Genomic DNA, 19,828 nt, shown 5'->3' on the forward strand with positions numbered 1-19,828 from the left:
TTATACAAAGTTCAATAACATGCATAATAAAAGACATACATAATCAAAAAATTCTAATGAAAACATATAAATAATTTTCACAAAATCAGAATAGTGGTTACTTCCAGGGTGAGGAAAAAGCTATAATGAGCAAGCAACTCGGTTTACTTCTAGAGTGCTGAGATGTTCTATTTCTTGGCCTGGGTGGCAGTTTACATAGGTGCTTGATTTTTAATCATTCATGGAACTGCATATCTTTATGCGCTTTTCTGTATTATAGTTACAATTTAGAATCTTTTATATTAAAAAAGAAGTTAAAGACTTTTAAATACTACAACTATTACTGAGAGACATTTTCAGAAAATATTGACACTACATGGAAGTATCATAATGATTCATTTAGTCAGGCAGTTGGTTAGGTATATATTCAACAAAAACGATTATGTATTAACCATCTTCAATGTTCCAGACATTAAATCAGGCCCTGTCTGAGTATGCTCTAGCTGTTACAATAAAATACTCTAACCTGGTGACTTAAACAATAGACATTTATTTCTCAGAATCTGGAAGCAAGGAAGTCCAAAATCAAGCTGCTGGCTGATTCACTTGTTGGTTAAGGCTCTCCTCCTGGCTTGTAAACAGCCTCCTTCTTGGTGTATATGTTCCAATGGCTTTTCTTCAGTGTGTACATGGAGAGAAAGAGAACTCTCATGGTTCTTCCTTTTCTTAACAGAGCACTAAACCTATCATGGAGGCCCCACCTTTATGATCTCATCTAAGCTTAATTACCTGCTAAAAGCCTCACCTCCAAATAGCATTACCTTGGGGGTTGGGGCTTCAACATACAAACATTTAGTCCACAACAGGTCCTGCATAGGATAGGGAAATGGATAAGACATAGATAGAGTCCTGGAAGAGTTATAATCTAGTAAGAATGCTAAGTATACATACATTTATCTTAGGTAGTAGAAAGGCATAAGGGCTTCAAAAAAGGTGCAAAGTTCAGTCAATATAAAGATTACTTTACAGGTGGGAGTCAAGGAGGGCTTATAGCTGACTCGGAGTTGTCTGCAAGAAAGAATACATTGAAAAAACACAAATAATCTTCACATTTTCGGGAAAGATTACTGAAATAGCTTGAGGAGGCAGCAGTACACAAACCATGTAGGTTAAGGGCACAAAAGACGCTGGTGTGGGAGGTGGGGCACACTGGCCTTAGGACTCAGTGAGAAAGATCAGACTTTTTCCAGGAGAACTACTGGAAAATTTAAAGTGATGGGTGCACTGTAGTAGTTTCCTAGGGTTGCTGTAACAAACTACTATAAACTTGGTAGTTTAAACAATACGAATATATTCTCTCATGGTGCTGGAACCTGACATCAACAGGGGTGGTTCCTTCTGAAAGCCCTGAGGGAAAATCTGTTCTGTGTCTCTTTCCGAGCTTTTGGTGACTACCAGCAATTCTTGGAGTTTCTCGGATTGTAAACATATCACTCTAATCTCTGTCTCTGTCTTTACATGGCCTTCTCTCCTCTGTGTCTCTCCTTGTATCAGTCTCCTTTTCCATTCTTTTATAAGGACAACAGTCATTGGTCCACCCTAAATCCAGGGTGATCTCATCTTGAAATCCTTATTTAATTATGTCTGTAAATACCCTTATTCAAAATAAGGTCATAGGGCACCTGGGTGGTTCAGTTGGTTAAGCGTCCGTCCGACTCTTGATTTTGGCTCAGGTCATGGTCTCACAATTCAGGAGTTCAAGCCCTGCCAGACTCCTTGCTGACAGTGCAGAACCTCCTTGGGATTCTCTCTCTGTGTCTTGCCTATTCACATGCATACACACACATACACACACTCTCTCTCTCTCAAAATAAATAATCTTTAAAAAAGAACATCTTAATTTAAAAAAAAATAAGGAGTGCCTGGATGGCTCAGTCAGTTGAGCATCTGACCTTGGCTCAGGTCATGATCTCACAGTTCATGAATTCAAGCCCCACATTGGACTCTGTGGTAACAGCTCAGAGCCTGGAGCCTGCTTCAGATTCTGTGTCTCCCTCTCTCTCTGTCCCTCCCCCCCACCTCAAAAATAAATAAACATTAAAAATTAAAATTAAAAAAAGGTCACATTCTGAGGTTCTATGTGAACATGTCTCTTCAGCCCACTAAGGTATATTGAGATGGATTGGTATGAGAGAGCTGGGAGGTAAAGATAATTAAGAATGTTTCCCACAAAAACACACATGAAAGTCCAAAAAGACATTAACCCAATTCTCATCTATGATATTATAATCCTTTATTGGAAAACCAGGAAATTGTATAAAAATCAGGTACTAAGGTACTTATAAAGATATACTATACATATACTAAAATGCTATACAGATGTTAAAAATTGTAAAGTAGATCAATATGCACTGACATTACAAGATGTCAGTAAAATATTGAGTGGAAAAAAAGTTACAAACTATATAAAGTATAACCCAGTTTATGGTAAAAAGAAAAAAGCTGGAACGAAATTCACAGCTATTAAAGGTATCTATCATCAAGTATTAAGTTGGGAGGGTTAAGACGTAGAAAGCTTATATTTAACATATTTATATATATTTAAAACATTTTAAATGCCCATGTTTTATTTTTATAAGTTTAAAAAATATTCCCTTTTGGCAGAAACTATATGCTTAGGAGGGAAAAAAACAGGTGAGCTGGGAAGAAAGGTACAATCTGACAATATGATTTTGAAAACCATGATGATCACCATGAAATTGAAACATAAGAACCTGAAGGACTAAATTTTTAAATTCTATAATACAAATTGGTATTTTAGATTGAATTCTGGCAGTTAAAGAAATATTTTTAAGACTATACAGGGGTGCCTGGGTGGCTGGGTAGGTTAAGCATCCGACTTCAGCCAGTCCATGACCTCATAGCTCGTGAGTTTGAGCCCCACATTGGGCTCTGTGCTGACAGCTCAGAGCCTGGAACCTGCTTCAGATTCTGTGTCTCCCTCTCTCTCTGTCCCTCCCCTGCTCACACTATCTCTCTCTCTCTCTCTCTCTCTCCCTCCCTCCCTCCCTCACTCCCTCCCTCAAAAATAAATAAACATTTGAAAATTTTAAGAAAAAAAGAATATCCTAACAAGGTGGGAATGCAAACTGGCACAGACACATGGAAAACAGTAAGGAAGTTCCTCAAAAAATTAAAAATAGAATTACCATATGATCCAGTAATTTCACTATGAGGTATTTACCCAAAGAATATGAAAATACTAATTTGAAAAGATATACACACCCCTACATTTATTGCAGCATTATTTATGATAGCCAAATTATGGAAACAGCCCAAGTGTCCACTAGTATATGAATGGATAAAGATGTGGTATATTTGTACAATGGAATATTATTAAGCTATAAAAAAGAATGAAATCTTGCCATTTACAAAAACATGGATGGATCTAGAGGGTATAATGCTAAGTGAAATAAGCCAGTCAGAGAAAGATAAATACCATGTGATTTCACTCATATGTGGAATTTAAGAAATAAAATGAATGAGCAAAGAAAAAAAGAGACAAACCAAAAAACAGACTCTTAAGTATAGAGTCTGGTAAACTCATGTTTACCAGAGAGGAGGTGGGAGGGGGGATGTACAAAATAGGAAAAGGGGATGCAGAGTACATTTATCATGATGAACATGAGTAATGTATAGCATTGTTGAATCACTATATTGTACACCTGAAACTAATATAACACTATATGTTAATTGTACTGGAATTAAAAGTTGAAAATTACGAAGAGGAAATAATAAAATTTATCAAATCATGAATGTATAAAATCATTCCTAACAATACCTTGATAAAGCTGGTGGATATGCCCTAACCCTGCACTTTCATGCTGCCTCACAAAAGCTACAGCCAGAGCACATGCTACAGCTCTCCCAGTGTCCTGCTATAGCCAGCAGGTGTACCCCAGCCTTGTGCTCTCCTTCTACCCCACTATAGCTGGTAGGCATACACAGTCTACACAGAAGACAACTTTTTTTTTAATTTTTTAAATTTTATTTATTTTTGAGAGAGAGAGAGAGAGACAGAGCGCAAGCAGGGGAGGGGCAGAGAGAGAGGGAGACACAGAATCTGAAGCAGGCTCCAGGCTCTTAGCTGTCAGCACAGCCTGATGGGGATCACGAACCCACAAACCGTGAGATCATTACCTGAGCTGAAGTCTGGCACTTAACCAACTGAGCCACCCAGGTGCCCCAGAAGACAACTCTTAATCACCTAGTTCTGATGGCCCAGGGAGCAGGGGGCTTGTGTTTCTAAGCACCACAAGATTAAAACAATTGAAGAGACCATTCTTGGTAGGCTACCACGCCTAAGTCACTGCGGACCGCAGACTGAAACAAACTCCCAGTCTTCCTGTGAAAAAGACCTATTTTCTAGTCACGGAACTTCAGTCTGAGGGGCAGGCTTCAGATTTGCCACACATCTAGAAGATACAGAGGTACATTCATTAAACATAGGCTGGGAGAAGCCACTTTTATGCTCTTCCTCGGCCCACTACAGTTTGTCAGTACCTCCCAGAAATGGGTTTATACACTCATAGGGAGCTCCAGTTTTCACAACTGTCACATGTGGACACCATCATATTGCCTGGACAAGAGGCTAGCAAGGTTGACAAATGCAGTATACATTTGCACACTTTAAAAGCTACTGCCTGAGAATCAGGCTTTCAAGCAGCCTGAACCTAGGTGCTGACTGAGACACTGAAAGGTCTTGACACACCTTTGATTACTGGGACCTATAAAGAATAAAATCAGGCTGCTTGGACAATCACAAAGGTGAACTATGGCAAAGCTGAATGATTGGATTCATCTCTTACACAAGGACAGAACTTTAAGACTAGGAGGGGCAGCTCTTTCACCTAATACATAGAAACAAACACAGGGTCAAGCAAAATAAGGAAACAGAAATATGTTTCAAATGAAAGAACAAGATAAAAACTCAGTAAAACTTTAATGAAATGAAGCTAAGTAATTTACCTGATAAAGAGTTCAAATAATGGTTATAAAAGATGCTCACTGAATGCAGAAGAAGAATAGATGAACATAGGGCATACTTCAACAAAAAGATAGAGAATATAAGAAAGTACCAAATAGAAGTCACAGAGTTAAAGAACATAATAACTGAACTGAAAAATACACTAGAGTGATTCAATAGCAGACTAGATGAAGCAGAAGAAAGGATCAATGACCTGAAAAACAGGGCAGTGGAACTCGCCCAAACAGAGCAGCAAAAAGAAAATATTTTGAAAAGTGAAGATAGCTTAAGGGACCAATGGGACTACATTAAGCAGAATAACAGTTGCATTATTGGGGTCTCAGAAGGAGAAAAGAGAGAGAAAAGGGCAGAAAACTTACTTGAAGAATACTGGCTGAAAACTTCCCTAATATGGGGAAAGAAACAGACATCCAGATCTAGGAAGGCCAGAGAGTTCTAAATAAGAGGAACCAGAAAAGATCCATACCAAGGTACATTATAATTAAAATGTTAAAGAGAATCTTAAAAGAAAAGAAGCAAGAGAAAAACAACTTATTACATACAAGGAAACTCCCATAAGACCATGAGCAGAATGTTCAGTAAAAACTTGACAAGCCAGAAAGGGTGGCATGATATATCCAAAGTTCTGAAAGGAAAAAACTTCCAACCAAGAATACTCTATCTGGCAAGGTTATCATTCAGAATTGAAGGAGAAACAAGAATTTTTTCAGACAAGCAAAAACTAAAGAAATCCATTACTAATAAACTGGCCTTAGAGGAAATGTTAAAGGGAATTTTTTAAGCTGAAAGGAAAGGGCACTAATCAGTAATGAGAAAACATATGAAAGTAAAAATCTCACTGGTAAAGGTAAATATGTAGGAAAGGCAATGGATTAATCACTTATAAAGCTAGTATATAGGTTAAAAGACAAAAGTAGTAAAAATAACTATAGCTACTATAATTAGCTAAGAGATATACAAAAGAAAAAGATGTGAAATATATCAGAAACATAAAAATTTTGAAGGAGGGAGTAAAAAGGTAGAGTTTTAGAATGTATTCAAACTTAAATTGCTATCATCTTAAAACAGATGGTTATGTTTTTAAATTGTTATATGTTATCCTGGTAGTTACAGTAAAGCAAAAGCCTACACAAGATGCATTAAGAATAATGAGAAAGCAATCTAAGCATTACATGAAAAAAGGCATCAAACCACAAGGGAATAGAGTAAGAGAAGAAAACAGAAAGAAACTACTTGTCAGAAAACAATTAACAAAATGGCAATGAACACATACCTATCAACAATTAATTTCAATGTAAATGGTCTATACCCAATCAAACTACATAAAATGGCTGAATGGATTAGAATAATAAGACCCATCTATACGCTGCCTACATGAAATTCATTTCAGATATAAGGACACACACAGACTGAAAGTAAAGGGATGGCAAAATATGTTTCATGCAAATGGAAACTAAAATTTACCTGGGTTAGCTATACTTACATCAGACAAAATATACTTTAAAACAAAGTCTATGATAAAATACAAAGGTAAGCATTACATAATGATGAAGGAAGATATTATCAGAAGACAGAAAATTTGTAAATATTTATGTACCCAACATATATACACCTAATTACATAAAGCAAATATTAACAGTTGTAAAGAGAGAAACTGACAGAAATACAATACCAAGTATTAATACTAATACTGCACTCATATCAATGGATATATCATTCAGATGGAAAAACAATAAGGAAACATTGGCCTTAAATGACCTATTAGACTAGATGGACTTAATAGATATATATACAGTACATTCCATCCAAAAGCAGCAGAATACACAATATTCTCAAGTGCACATAGAATATTCTCCAGGATAGATCACTTGTTAGGCCATAAAACAAGTCTTAATAAATTTAAGAAAACTGAAATCATACCAAGTATCTTTTTTTTTTAATTTTTAAAAAGTTTAATGTTTATTTATTTTTGAAAGAGACAGAACATGAGCAGGGAGGGGCAAAGAGAGAGGGAGATACAGAATCTAAAGCAGGCTCCAGGCTCTGAGCTGTCAGCACAGAGCCCGATGAGGGGCTTGAACCCATGAACTGTGAGACCATGACCTGAGCTAAAGTCAGATGCTTAACCAACTGAACCACTCAGTCACCCCATTTTAAAAAAAATTTTAATGTTTATTTATTTTTGAGAGGGAAAGAGAAAGAGTGCAAGCAGGGGAGGGGCAGAGAGAGAGAGGGAAACACAGAATCTGAAGCAGGCTCCAGGCTTTGAGCTGTCAGCACAGAGCCTGACGTGGGGCTTGAACTCATAAGCCATGAGATCATGAGCTGAAGTTGGACACTCAACTGACTGAGCCACTGAGGCACCCTGTATCAAGCATCTTTTCTAACCACAATGTATGAAACCAAAAATCTGGAGAAAAACTAGAAAAGTCACAAATACATGAAGATTAAACAACCAACTGTACTAATGAACAACAAATGAGTCAACACAGAAATCCAAGGAAAAGTCAAAAGTATCTTGAGAGAAATGAAAATGGAAATACAACACACCAAAAGCAATGGGATGTAGCAAAAGCAGTTCTAAGAGGGAAGTACACAGTGATCAGACCTACCTCAAAAAATAAGAAAAATCTCAAATAAACAATTTAACTTTACACTAAATGAAGTAGAAAGAGAATAAACAAAGCCCCAAGTTAGCAGAAGAATGGAAAAAATAAAGATCAGAGAGGAAAGACAGCTAAAGGGAAGATGACACAGTAAGAGAACCCTAAGCTCACCATGTCCCGGGAATAGAAGTAGCTAACACTCACATCAGTGTAAATAACCAGAAAAATAACCTGAAGACTGGCAGAACAAACTCCACAACTAAAGGTAGAGAAGAGGCCACATCAAGAGGGTATAAAGGGTGGAGACACTGTAGGGAGCTAAATAGACCCATGGATTGTGGCAGGAGGAAGGGAGCTGTAGGTGTGGGAAGGGAAGAAAAATAGATTATCACACTGGGGAACTCACACAGGGAAGACGACTCCCCATAATATTTGGCTTTGAAAACTAGAGGGGCCAAACTTTGTGAGTTCTTACAACCAGTAGGACTTAAAGTCTAGGTTTAAAAATCAAGCTAGGTTCTGGGAGAGCCTAGAGAGCAATAGGAAGGTGAGTCTCCACCCTTAAAGACATAGCACAACAAATAGCCTGCACAGATACATCATAGAAGCAGCTCTTTGAAAAAAGCTTGTGGCATACATGAGGGAGATTTATTTACAAATCTCAGAACATGTCCTCAGGGGCAGGGATCCCTGGGAGACCCCCTCCAGAAACAAGGGAGCTGACAGGTGCCATTTCCCTCCCCTGCCCCACCCCAGCATAAACATACAGCCATGCAGAAATCAGCGGGGGGTGGGGCATGGCTGACATTCACTACCTAACTTGCTTATACCAAACCCACCTCCTGGGCTCTGGGGTATCCACCCTTTTAGTCATGCTTGCCTCTCCCTCAGAATATCAGCAAACCTTGCCAATACTGTGACTCCTGAACCACACACTTTGCTGGGCCCCTGTACTGGCAGCAGTAGCAGTGGGTGCCAGACCACTCCCTTAGTGTGCAAACCATGTAAACACTGTGCACCCCAGCTCCTCCAATATGTTGTTGACCAGAGCCCATTCAAACTGGGACCACAAGCCTGGAAGTAGGCAAGCAGCCCCAACAGGGAAGCACTACTCCAAAGTCACTTGTCCTCCCTCAGGTGAGGGGAAGATAACCACACACATCAGCCAGAGTGATCCCAACAGTGGGCTAGGGGCAAACAACTGGTCTGATTCAGCCTTCACCCACCAACAAAAGCTTCTCAGGAAAAGCACCTTGCAGTTTAGTGAGACTGCATCTCTGGCAAATACCTGATCAGACTAAACTCAACCGCAAGGCAACACTAGACTGGTCCACTGATGCCACAGGGACTAAACACTTCCCACAACAGGAAAAGAGCCACTGCAGAAGACTACATTGGAAGAAAAAGCAGCCAAGACTCAACAGCAGGACATACACAATACATATAGGAGACACCCCTGAAGCGCCAGGTTCTGGTGAACAAAAAACCCTACATTGCAGGACACTGGAGGATGTCTTCATAAAGCCATTACTTCCAAAAGCAGGAGATGTTGCTGACTTTCCTGACACACATAAACAGACACAGAGAGTCAGACCAAATGAAGAAACAGAAAAATATGTCCCAAATGAAAGAACAGGGCAAAATCACAGCAAAAGACCTAAGCAAAACAGAGATATGTAGTATGCCTGGTAGACAATTTAAAGTAATGATAATAAAGATACTCAGTGCACTTAAGAAAAGAGTGGAAGACCTCAGTGAGACCATTAACAAAGAGATTAAAAAGAACTAATCAGAGATGAATCATACAATATATGAAATTAAAAATATACTAGATGAATTAAAAGGCAGGCTAGAAGAAGCAGAAGAATGAATTAGTGACCTGGAGGATGGAGTAATGGAATGCAAACAAGTTGGGCAGGTGAGAGGAAAAAAAAATTATGCAAAATGAGAATGGACTTAGGAAACTCAGTGACTCCATCAAGAGTAATAACATTCACATTACAGGGATCTCAGAAGAAGAGAAAAGGGGGCAGAAAATTTACTTGAAGAAACATAGCTTAAAACTTTCCTGGGGCGCCTGGGTGGCTCAATTGGTTAAGTGTCTGACTTGGTTTCAGCTCAGGTCATGATAATTCATGAGTTCAAGCCCCGTGTTGGACTCTGCACTGACAGCACAGAGCCTGCTTGGGATTCTCTCTCTCCCTCTCTCTGCCCCTTCCCTACTCACTCTCTCTGTCTCTCTCTCAAAATAAATAAACTTTAAAAATTAAAAAAAAACAACTTCCCTAATCTGGAGAAGGAAACAGATATCCAGATTCAAGAGGCACAGAGATCCCCCAACAAAATCAACCCAAAGCAGTCCATACAAATACATACAGTAATTCAAATGGGAAAAAAGTAGTGATAAAGGGAGAATCTTTAAAGCAGCAAGAGAAAAGAAGGTAGTTACATACAAAGTAAACCCCAATAAGGCTATCAGAGGGTTTTTGAGCAGAAATTTTGCAGGACCGAAGGGAGTAGCATGATATATTCAAGGTGCTGAAAGAAAAAAGAAAAAGAAAAAACACAGCCAAGAATATTCCATCCAGCAAGGCTATCATTCAGGATAGAAGGAGAGACAGAGTTTCCCAGACAAACAAAAGTTAAAGAAATTCATGCCTATTAAACCAGCCCTGCAAGAAATGTTAAGGGGGACTCTTTGAGTGGAAAGGAAACATTATAAAGGTAAGAAAAGTGGAAAGCACAAAACCAATAACCAATAAAATATCTCCCTAAAAATCAGTCAAAGGACTCACCAAATAAAAGACTATAAAATATGACACCATTTACCTAAAATGTGGTGGGGAGAGGAGTAAAGAATGGGCTCAAACATAAGTGACCATCAACTTAATATAGATTCCTATATGCAGAAGATGTTATTTATAAAACTAATGATAACCACAAATCAAAAACTAGTAATAGGTATGCAAAAAATAAAGAGAAAGGAATTCACCTATGTCACTAAAAGCCAGCAAACCATGAGAGAAGAGAGCAAGAGAAGGAACAGAGAAAAGCTACAAAAACAACTACAAAACAAATAACAAAATGACAATAAATACATACCTATCAATAATTCTGTTGAATGCAAATGCACTAAATGCTCCACTCAAAAGACACAGGGAGATAAAGTGGATAAAAAAATCTATATAATGACTACAAAAGACTCATTTCAGACCTAGAGACTCATGCAGATTGAAAGTGAGAGGATGGAAAAATATTTATCATGCAAATGGATGGGAAAGAAAGCCAGGGTAGCGACAGTTTTTATATATATATATATATATATATATATATATATATATATATGGCTTTAAAGCAGACTGTAACAAGAGATAAGGAAGGATACTATATAGTAATAAGGGGAAAATCCAACAGGAAGATATGAGAATTGTAAATATTTGTGCATTCAACATGGGATCACCTAAATACATAAAACCGTCAATAACAAACATAAAGGAAGTAATCTATACTAATATAATAATAGTAGTGAAGTTTAACAGCACACTTATATCAGTAGACAAACCATCCAAACAAAAAATCAAGAAGGAAACAGTGTCTTTGAATGACACATTGGATCACAGAGATTTAACAGATATACTCAGAACATTCCATCCTAAAACAGCAGGACACACATTCTTTACAAGTGCACACAAAACATTCTCCAGAATAGATCACATATTAGGCCACAAACAAGCCTCAACAAATTTAAAAAGATCGACATCATATCATGCATCTTTTCTAACCACAACACTATCAAACTAGAAATCAACCACAAGACAAAATCTGGAAAGACTGGAGGTTAAATAGTGCTACTAAATAATGAACGGCTCAACCAGGAAATCAAGCAAGGAATCAAAAATTACATGGAAACAAATGAGAATGAAAAACACCATGGTCCAAAAACTCTGGGATACAGAAAAAGTGGTTCTAAGAGGGAAGTTTATAGCAATACAGGTCTACCTCAAAAGCAAGAAAAATCTCAAATTAAAACCTACCCTTACACCTAAAGAAGCCAGAAGAAGAAGAACAGACAAAACTCCAAAGCAACAGAATAAAGAAAATAATAAAGATTAGAACAGAAATAAATGATATAGAAACTAAAAAAATTAAAACATTAAAATTAAAAAAAAAACCCAGAACAGATCAATGAAACCAGGAGCTACTTCTTTGAAAAGATCAACAAAATTGATAAACTTCTAGCCAGACTCATCAAAAAAAAAAAAAAAAAAAAAAAAAAAAAAAAAAAAAAAGGAGGGAGGAGGAGAGATAAAGAGAGAAAGGATTCAAATAAAATCAGAAATTAAAGAGGAGAAATTAACAACCAACATCACAGAAATACAAAGAATTGTAAGAGAATATTATGAAAAATTACATGCCAACAAATTGGACAACATACAAGAAATGTATGAATTCCTAGAAACATATAACAGAAGCAGGAAGAAATAGCAAATTTGAACAGACCAATTACCAGCAATGAAACTGAATTAGTAAACAAACTCCCAACAAAGGTCCAGGACCAGATGGCTTCACAGGCTAATTCTATCAAACATTTAAAGAAGAGTTAACACCTATTCTTGAACTATTCCAAAAATAGAAGAGGAAGGGAAATTTCCAAATTCATTCTATGAGAACAGCATGACCTTGACACCAAAACCTGATAAAGACTCTACAAAAAAAGAGAACCACAGGCCACTGTCTCTGATGAACACAGATGCAAAAATCCTCAACAAAATATTAGCAAACCAAGTCTAACAATACATTTAAAAAATCATTCTCTATGTTCAAGTGGGATTTATTCCTGGGATGCAAGAGTGGTTCAATATTTGCAAATCAATCAACATGATACAACACATCATTAAGAGAAAGGATAAAAACCATTAGATCATTTTAATTGATGCAGGAAAAGCATTTGACAAAGTACAACATCCATTCATGATAAAAACCTTCAACAACGTGGGTTTAGAGAGAACATACCTCAACATAATAAAGACCTTACATGAAAAATTCATAGAGAACATCATATTCAATGGGGAAAAACTGACAGCTTTTCCCCAAAGATCAAGAAAAAGACAAGGATGTTCACTCTCATGACTTTTTATTCAACTTAGTACTGGAAGTCCTAGCACAGAAATCAGAACAGAAAAGGAAATCTTTGGAAAGGATGAAGTAAAACTTTCATTACTTGCCAATGACATGATACTATATGTAAAAAACCCCAAATACCCCACCAAAACACTATTAGAATTGATAAATGAATTCAGTAAGGTCAAAGGATACAAAATCAATGTACAAAAAAAAATGTTGCATTTCTATACACTAATAGTGAAGCAGCAGAAACAGAAATTAAGAAAATAATCCTATTTACAATTGCACCCAAAGTAATAAAATATCTAGGAATAAACTTAACCAAAGAGGTAAAAGACCTGTACTCAGAAAACTATAAAACACTGATGAAAGAAATTGAAGATGACACAAACAAATGGAAAGACATTCCATGCTCATGGATTGGAAAAATAAATATTGTTAAAATGTCTATGTTACCCAAAGCAATCTACAGATTTAATGCAATGCCTATCAAAATACCAAAAGCATTTGTCACAGAACTAGAACCAACAATCCTAAAATTAGTATGGAACCACAAAAGACCCCAAATAGCTAAAGCAATATTGGGGGAAAAAGGACAAAACTGGAGGTATCGCAATCCCAGATTTCAAGCTATATTACAAAGCTCTGGTAATCAAAACTGTGTTGTACTGGCACAAAAACAGACACATAGCTCAATGGAACAGAATAGAAAACCCGGAAATAAAGCCACACTTTATATGATCAATTAATCATCAACAAAGGAGGCAAGAATATGCATGGTAGAAAGCAGTCTCTTCAACAAATGGTGTTGGGAAAACTGGACCGATACATGCAAAGAATGAAAATGGACCACTTTCTTACACCATACACAAAAATAAACTCAAAATGGATCAAAGGCCTAAATGTCAAACATGAAACCATACAAATCCTAGAAGAAAGCACCAGCAATAATTTCTCTGCCATCAACCATAGCAACATTTTGCTAAATATGTCTCCTGAGGCAAGGGAAACAAAAGCAAAAATAAACTACTGGGACTGCGTCAAAATAAAAAGCTTCTACACAGCAAAGAAAACAACCAACAAAACTGAAAGATAACCTACTGGAGGGAAGAAGATATTTGCAAATGACATATTTGGTAGAGGGCTACTATCCAAAATATATAAAGAACTTAAAAACTCAACACCTCAAGGGTGTCTGGGTGGCTCAGTCGGTTGAGTGTCCGACTTCGGCTCAGGTCATGATCTCACAGTCCTTGAGTTCGAGCCCCGCGTCGGGCTCTGGGCTGACAGCTCAGAGCCTGGAGCCTGTTTCGGATTCTGTGTCTCCCTCTCTCTGACCCTCCCCCGTTCATGCTCTGTCTCTCTCTGTCTCAAAAATAAATAAATGTTAAAAAAAAATTTTTTTAAACTCCTACAGCTCAATAGCAGAAAAAAAATCTAATTTAAAAATAGGCAGAAGATCTGGGTAGACATTTTCCCAAAGAAGACAAACCTATGACCAACTTGCACATGAAAATATGGTCAACACAACTAATCATCAGGGAAATGCAAATCAAAACCACAGTGACATATCACCTCTCACCTGTCAGAATGCCTGGGATCAAAAAAAACAAAAACAAAAACAAAAAAACAAAACAAGAAATAACAAATGGTGGTGATGTGGAGAAAAGAGAAGCTATGTGCACTATTAGTAGTAATATAAATTGATGCAGCCACTATGGAAAGTAGTATGGAGTTTCCTCAAAAAATTAAAAATAGAAATATCCTATGACCCAGCAATTACAACTCTGGGTATCTAGCCAAAGAAAATGGTAACACTAATTCAAAAATGTATATGCACCCCTACGTTCATTGCCATATTATTTACAATACCCAAGGAAACAACCTAAGTGTCCATCAATGGATGAATGGATAAAGATGTGGTATATGTATGTATATATAAATACACGTGTGTGTGTGTGTGTGCATGTACACACAATGGAATACTACTCAGCCATAAAAAAGAATGAAATCTTGCCATTTGTGACAACATAGATGGACCCTGATGGTATTATGCTAAGTGAAATAAGTCAGACAGACAAATACCCTTTGATTTCACTAATATGTGGAATATATACATATATATAAAAAGAAAACTCATGGAGAGAAGAGATTATTGGTTGCCAGAGGGGTGGTGGACAAAATGGGTGAAGGAAGTCAAGATGTACAAAACTTCCAGTTATAAAATAAATAAGTCATGAGGATTTAATGTACAGGCTGGTGACCACAGTCAATAATGTGTGGCCTATTTGAAACTTGCCATAATAGCAAATTTTAAAAGCTCTCATCACAAGAAAAAAAAAATTGTAACTCTATATGGTGATGAATGGTAATGGGATGTATTGTGGTGATCATATCACAGTGTATATAAATAGCAAATCATTATGCTCTACACTTAAAACTAATATGATGTTACATGGCAATTATACCTCATAAAAAATATCCTAACAACACATTAATTCACAGCAAAAAAAAACACATTGACCATCTACCATTACACTGCTGACTTAGCTGGCTGGACAGCGGGTTTCAGGCTTAGGAAGTGATTACAACCAACAATTCTAGCCCTGTATCACCATGACAACACGAACATATAATTATATACATGCATTGGAAGAAAACCAAAAAATAAGAAATACAAAAGCATGCAGGGATATTTTTTTGCTTTGTTTTATAAAGGAAAACACAGAAGAAAATGATTTTTTTAATGTTTCTTACAAAAGAACACCATGTTTGTGAAAATAGTTAATTAAATGGATTTAAGTTTAACATAGCTTAAACACAATGACCATTTCCATTTTCAGTCCTCCTGATTTATCAAAGCTCTCAATAGCATACTCAGGAGCATTCAAACAAAACTAAATAGCAATAAAGCTTTTCTAAGCTTCCTGTAATTTGAGTGACAATTTCTATAATTACAAGTATTTGACAACTTTTTTTATCATTTCTAAATGATTATGAATATCTGCGAGTTTAGAAGATTATATTTTGAAATGCATTTATATACAAACCTACCATAAAAAAGCAAACTAAATTAAGCTATTACTATGTTTAGGCTGTTGGTTTATGGTGTGATATGTATGAAACAAGAATTTTCAAATAAAGCTAAAGGAAGGGTTTAGTAACTGGATCCAAACACTAGTAGAAACAGTCTGATTCTCTTTTGCTGGTGGTTCAAACCTCACAAAGTAGAATCATGAAATTGGCCTCATCTGCATTGTAGAGATACAAAAAGAAGACCTTTAAAATATAAGGATCTGTGCCAACATTCAAGAACAAACAGGGAAAGAAAATGATCAAATGTACTAACACTCTAGATCTAGGGAGACTAAGTAAATCTGCCAGCTCTTAAGGATTTGGGGAGCTTCTTTGTTCAACGTTAAAAGGCATTTATCAAGCACTGTGTGTGAGCATTTGGGATAAGAAATAACCTCCATCATCAAATGGCTCACCAGCTAGCTCAGAAGACAGACAAGTAAGCAATTACTATCACAGGACATCCACTGATAGGAGGACCACACATCCCATTGCCTGAGACATTTCTAATTTATTCCTGTCCTATTGCCTGAGACAATTCAAGTTTACGTCTATTATTTTAGCATAATTTTAAAATTAGTATTAATAATTTCAACCTCAAATGTGTCCCAGTTTATACAATAAATTATATGGTGACACTCATAGGAATATTACGGGAGCCATGGAAAGGCACTTACGCCAGCACTGAGAGGACTTCTTGGAGGAAGTGTTGCCTTAGGTAAGTCATAAAAGATAAATTAGTTAACCAAGTGAAGAAAGGGGCAGAGGACCTAACAGTCTCTCAAACTGAGCTAATGGCATCCTATCCCAACCATTTTCCTAACACAGGTGATTTTTCCTTTGCACTCAAAATTATGTAATGTCACATAGGTGGGGAAGATCCTGGTTCCTCAAACTCTTTTAATAAGCTTCTCACGTATTTCAAATTTCAAGAGCATATATGCAAATGACACTGGGGCACTTTCATAATTTGTCATTAGCCTATTTCCTCCTAGGAATCAGGCGGAATCATGATCACAACAGGGCCTACTGCCACAATTAAGTTCTAGACAACATTTCTTACATGTGTTAGTCCAGCATTTTTTTCCTTCCAGAACAGGCTCCTCTCTCACCAGGTGAGGATGTTGATTACCTAGTCCCACCCCTCCTGCCATAAAAGACAGCATACGACCCTGCAGGGCCACAGTCCTTTTGGGAGGGTTGACCAGAATTCTAGGATATCACTAAGAATGAACTGCTGGTGACCTTCTTTACCACCACTTGTCAAATCCTGCCTGAAAATACAGTCAACATAGGATAAAACAGACCTAAGAGAAAGAAAATTCTGCAGATGTTCTTTGAATCTCCATATGCAACAATGCCTAATACTCTTGAGTTTTACACAGGCTAAAATTACACCTTCAGCTATACAAAGAAAGCATCTTTTATTTCTCTGTAACTGTGTAGTAGCAGATGGGGGAGGCAGGGTGGAGAAAACACTAGTCCTATCTGATAACCTCAGTTAAAACCAATAATTTAACTCAGTCTCTGCTTAAAGGACTCAAGTAAATCTCAGTGTTTCAAAGTTCTGAGAACTCCCGTTCCTATTTAAGAAAGCATATAAGTGTGTGAGAGAGAAAGGTGGACTGAGAGCACTGGAAAGGAAATGAAATTCTCTTATGCACAAGTTATTCTTTGAGCCAGTGTTAATCTCTACAGCAGAGTGCCTAATCTGGCTGCTCCATGGATTGCTGACTGGTTAGAAAGGACCAATATCATACCTGGGCATCTGCTGCTGCTGCTGAGGGCTACAGCTGTTCTCTTGGCTAGAGCAATATTCTCACTGGACACTGGGCACCCCTTGCTGAACTGGGCACCACCCCAGCTCTCACTAGGGCTATAGTCTTTCCTATGGTCTTTCCCAGTTTGCTTCTCATCCAGGTGTCCACACTTGAGCCATTGGCTGTGGACTTTGTCCCCATCACAAGAAAAGACTCTTTGGATAAGTCCACCATCAGCACCTGCAGCTACCTTCCCTATCCCTCCATAGGGCACAACTAAACTTCTGGATTGTCTCCACACTACATGGGATCTAAGGGAGACTCAAGACACCCAAACTCAGATCCTGTCTCCATCCAACTACATTGAGCCATCACAGTAACTTTGACATAGCTGCACCCAGGATGCTGAGGTTATCTCCTTCCAGACTGCAATGGGAACTAGGGCATGAGTCCCTACATCCATGACCTCTCTCCATGACACTTCAGCCTAGAGACACATATATCATAGTTAGCTTTTCAACCCCTAGTCCAGGAGAGTGAAAAAGACCAGTTTTTCCCTTTTTTTCTTTCCTCTTTACCAAGACCTTCCATATTTAAAACACTATGATCAAAAAAGCAAAATAAAACAACTCATACATCAGGTTCATTGGCTTGTCTCTTATATTGAAGGAGGATATTAAAGGAGTTTACAAAATCCTTTTGTCAACCAGGTCTCACTTTCGAGTCTGCTATCTTGCATGCTCGAAAACTGTTTTGGTAATAGTTGATGATTAATTCTTTCTTTTACTTTGCATTCCTGCAGTTACAACCCAATTTAATCCCCTTCCTACCTTGAAAGTCATGTAATCCAAAATGCAAGTGATAACCATATTAATTTTTTAAATTATTACCCTAGATCAACATTCTCAAGCATGGTCCCCACATTAGCAGCATTATTAGAAATACAGATTCTTGGACTTTACCCTAGACCAAATGAATCCAAAATTCCAGAAATGAGACCCCCAAATCTGCATTTTTAATAAGCTCCTTGGAGGTTCTGATGCATGCTAAAGTTTGAAAACCACCACCTTATGTATATTTACACAAAAGTTCCTCCTTCAAAATTATCATGGTGTATATAATGTGTTTCTCACAAACTTCATCAGCTTGAACTAGTCATAGTATCATTTTGGAAGGGTCACTCTGAACAGCCCTGCAGCTGAATAATATTTCTTATTTAATGTTTCATTCTCTCAGAGAGGTAATGACGTGGAAATCTGGGAGGAATACAAGGGACAATCTTCCTTGGACATGAGCAGCACAAATGTGAAGTACCTGGGAAGTGCAACAAATCCATCTGTGCTCCAGGTCCCTGACTTGACATTGTCTGAAATGAGAAAAAGGAGCCCTTACTTACAGGCACATCTAGCCTTCACCTTTCAAGGTTTTCCCAAGTTATTTGTGGCAGTCTGAGAGACCTTTTGAACATTTTGTTTTTATATTTCTTTTCTTCCTGAAGAATTAAGATTATATCTGCTCCTGAACCTTAAATATTAAGAAGAAGGGTACTTACTTTTTGGCCCCAAACTCCCAAGCTCCAAACACATGTGCTATATACCCAGTCAACTGAGACATGTAACACCAAAAAGACTGCATGTCAGGACCTCTAAATATATAATTTAGAAAACATTGAAGAATGAAAGGATTAATAGAATCAATATACATATGTAATAATAATATCTATCTTATTAAAGGTTTACTTTTTATTTTAGCCTCAATATAAGTCTATGGGTATACCAACCTAGGTTGTAAGCAACAGAAACTAAATCTAGCTAACTTAGGAAGAAAACAAATAGAAAGATTGTGAGTAATTCAGTGACATGAAAGGAAGGCTGGAGAAGAAACATCCTGTTCATCTGGGAAGAAATGACAGCAAGGGCAACCCCAGGCATCCAACTAGTAGGAACTAATGGATGTGTCTTTAGGGAATCACCATCAACATGAGCCAGAAATAAGATGTGTTCTTACACCTTTTTGTGGTCCTCTCAGGAAATAAAGTCCCAGAGAGAGACTCTGATAGATAGCTTGAATGACAGATATGTCTACCTTTTGGCTAGACAAAGGCAGGACACCTTGAACAGTAGTCTCACTAAGAGGGAAGAATAAATTCAAAAAAGGAAATCAGGTTGACATCTCAAAATTAACTTGATAGAAATGGATGTTGGGTGGCCAATACATGTCTATCAGAATAATACCAA

The sequence above is a fragment of the Panthera pardus genome, unplaced genomic scaffold (genome assembly GCF_024362965.1).
Source record: "Panthera pardus isolate Hobbes unplaced genomic scaffold, ASM2436296v1 HiC_scaffold_16, whole genome shotgun sequence".
In the NCBI taxonomy this organism is placed as follows: Eukaryota; Metazoa; Chordata; class Mammalia; order Carnivora; family Felidae; genus Panthera; species Panthera pardus.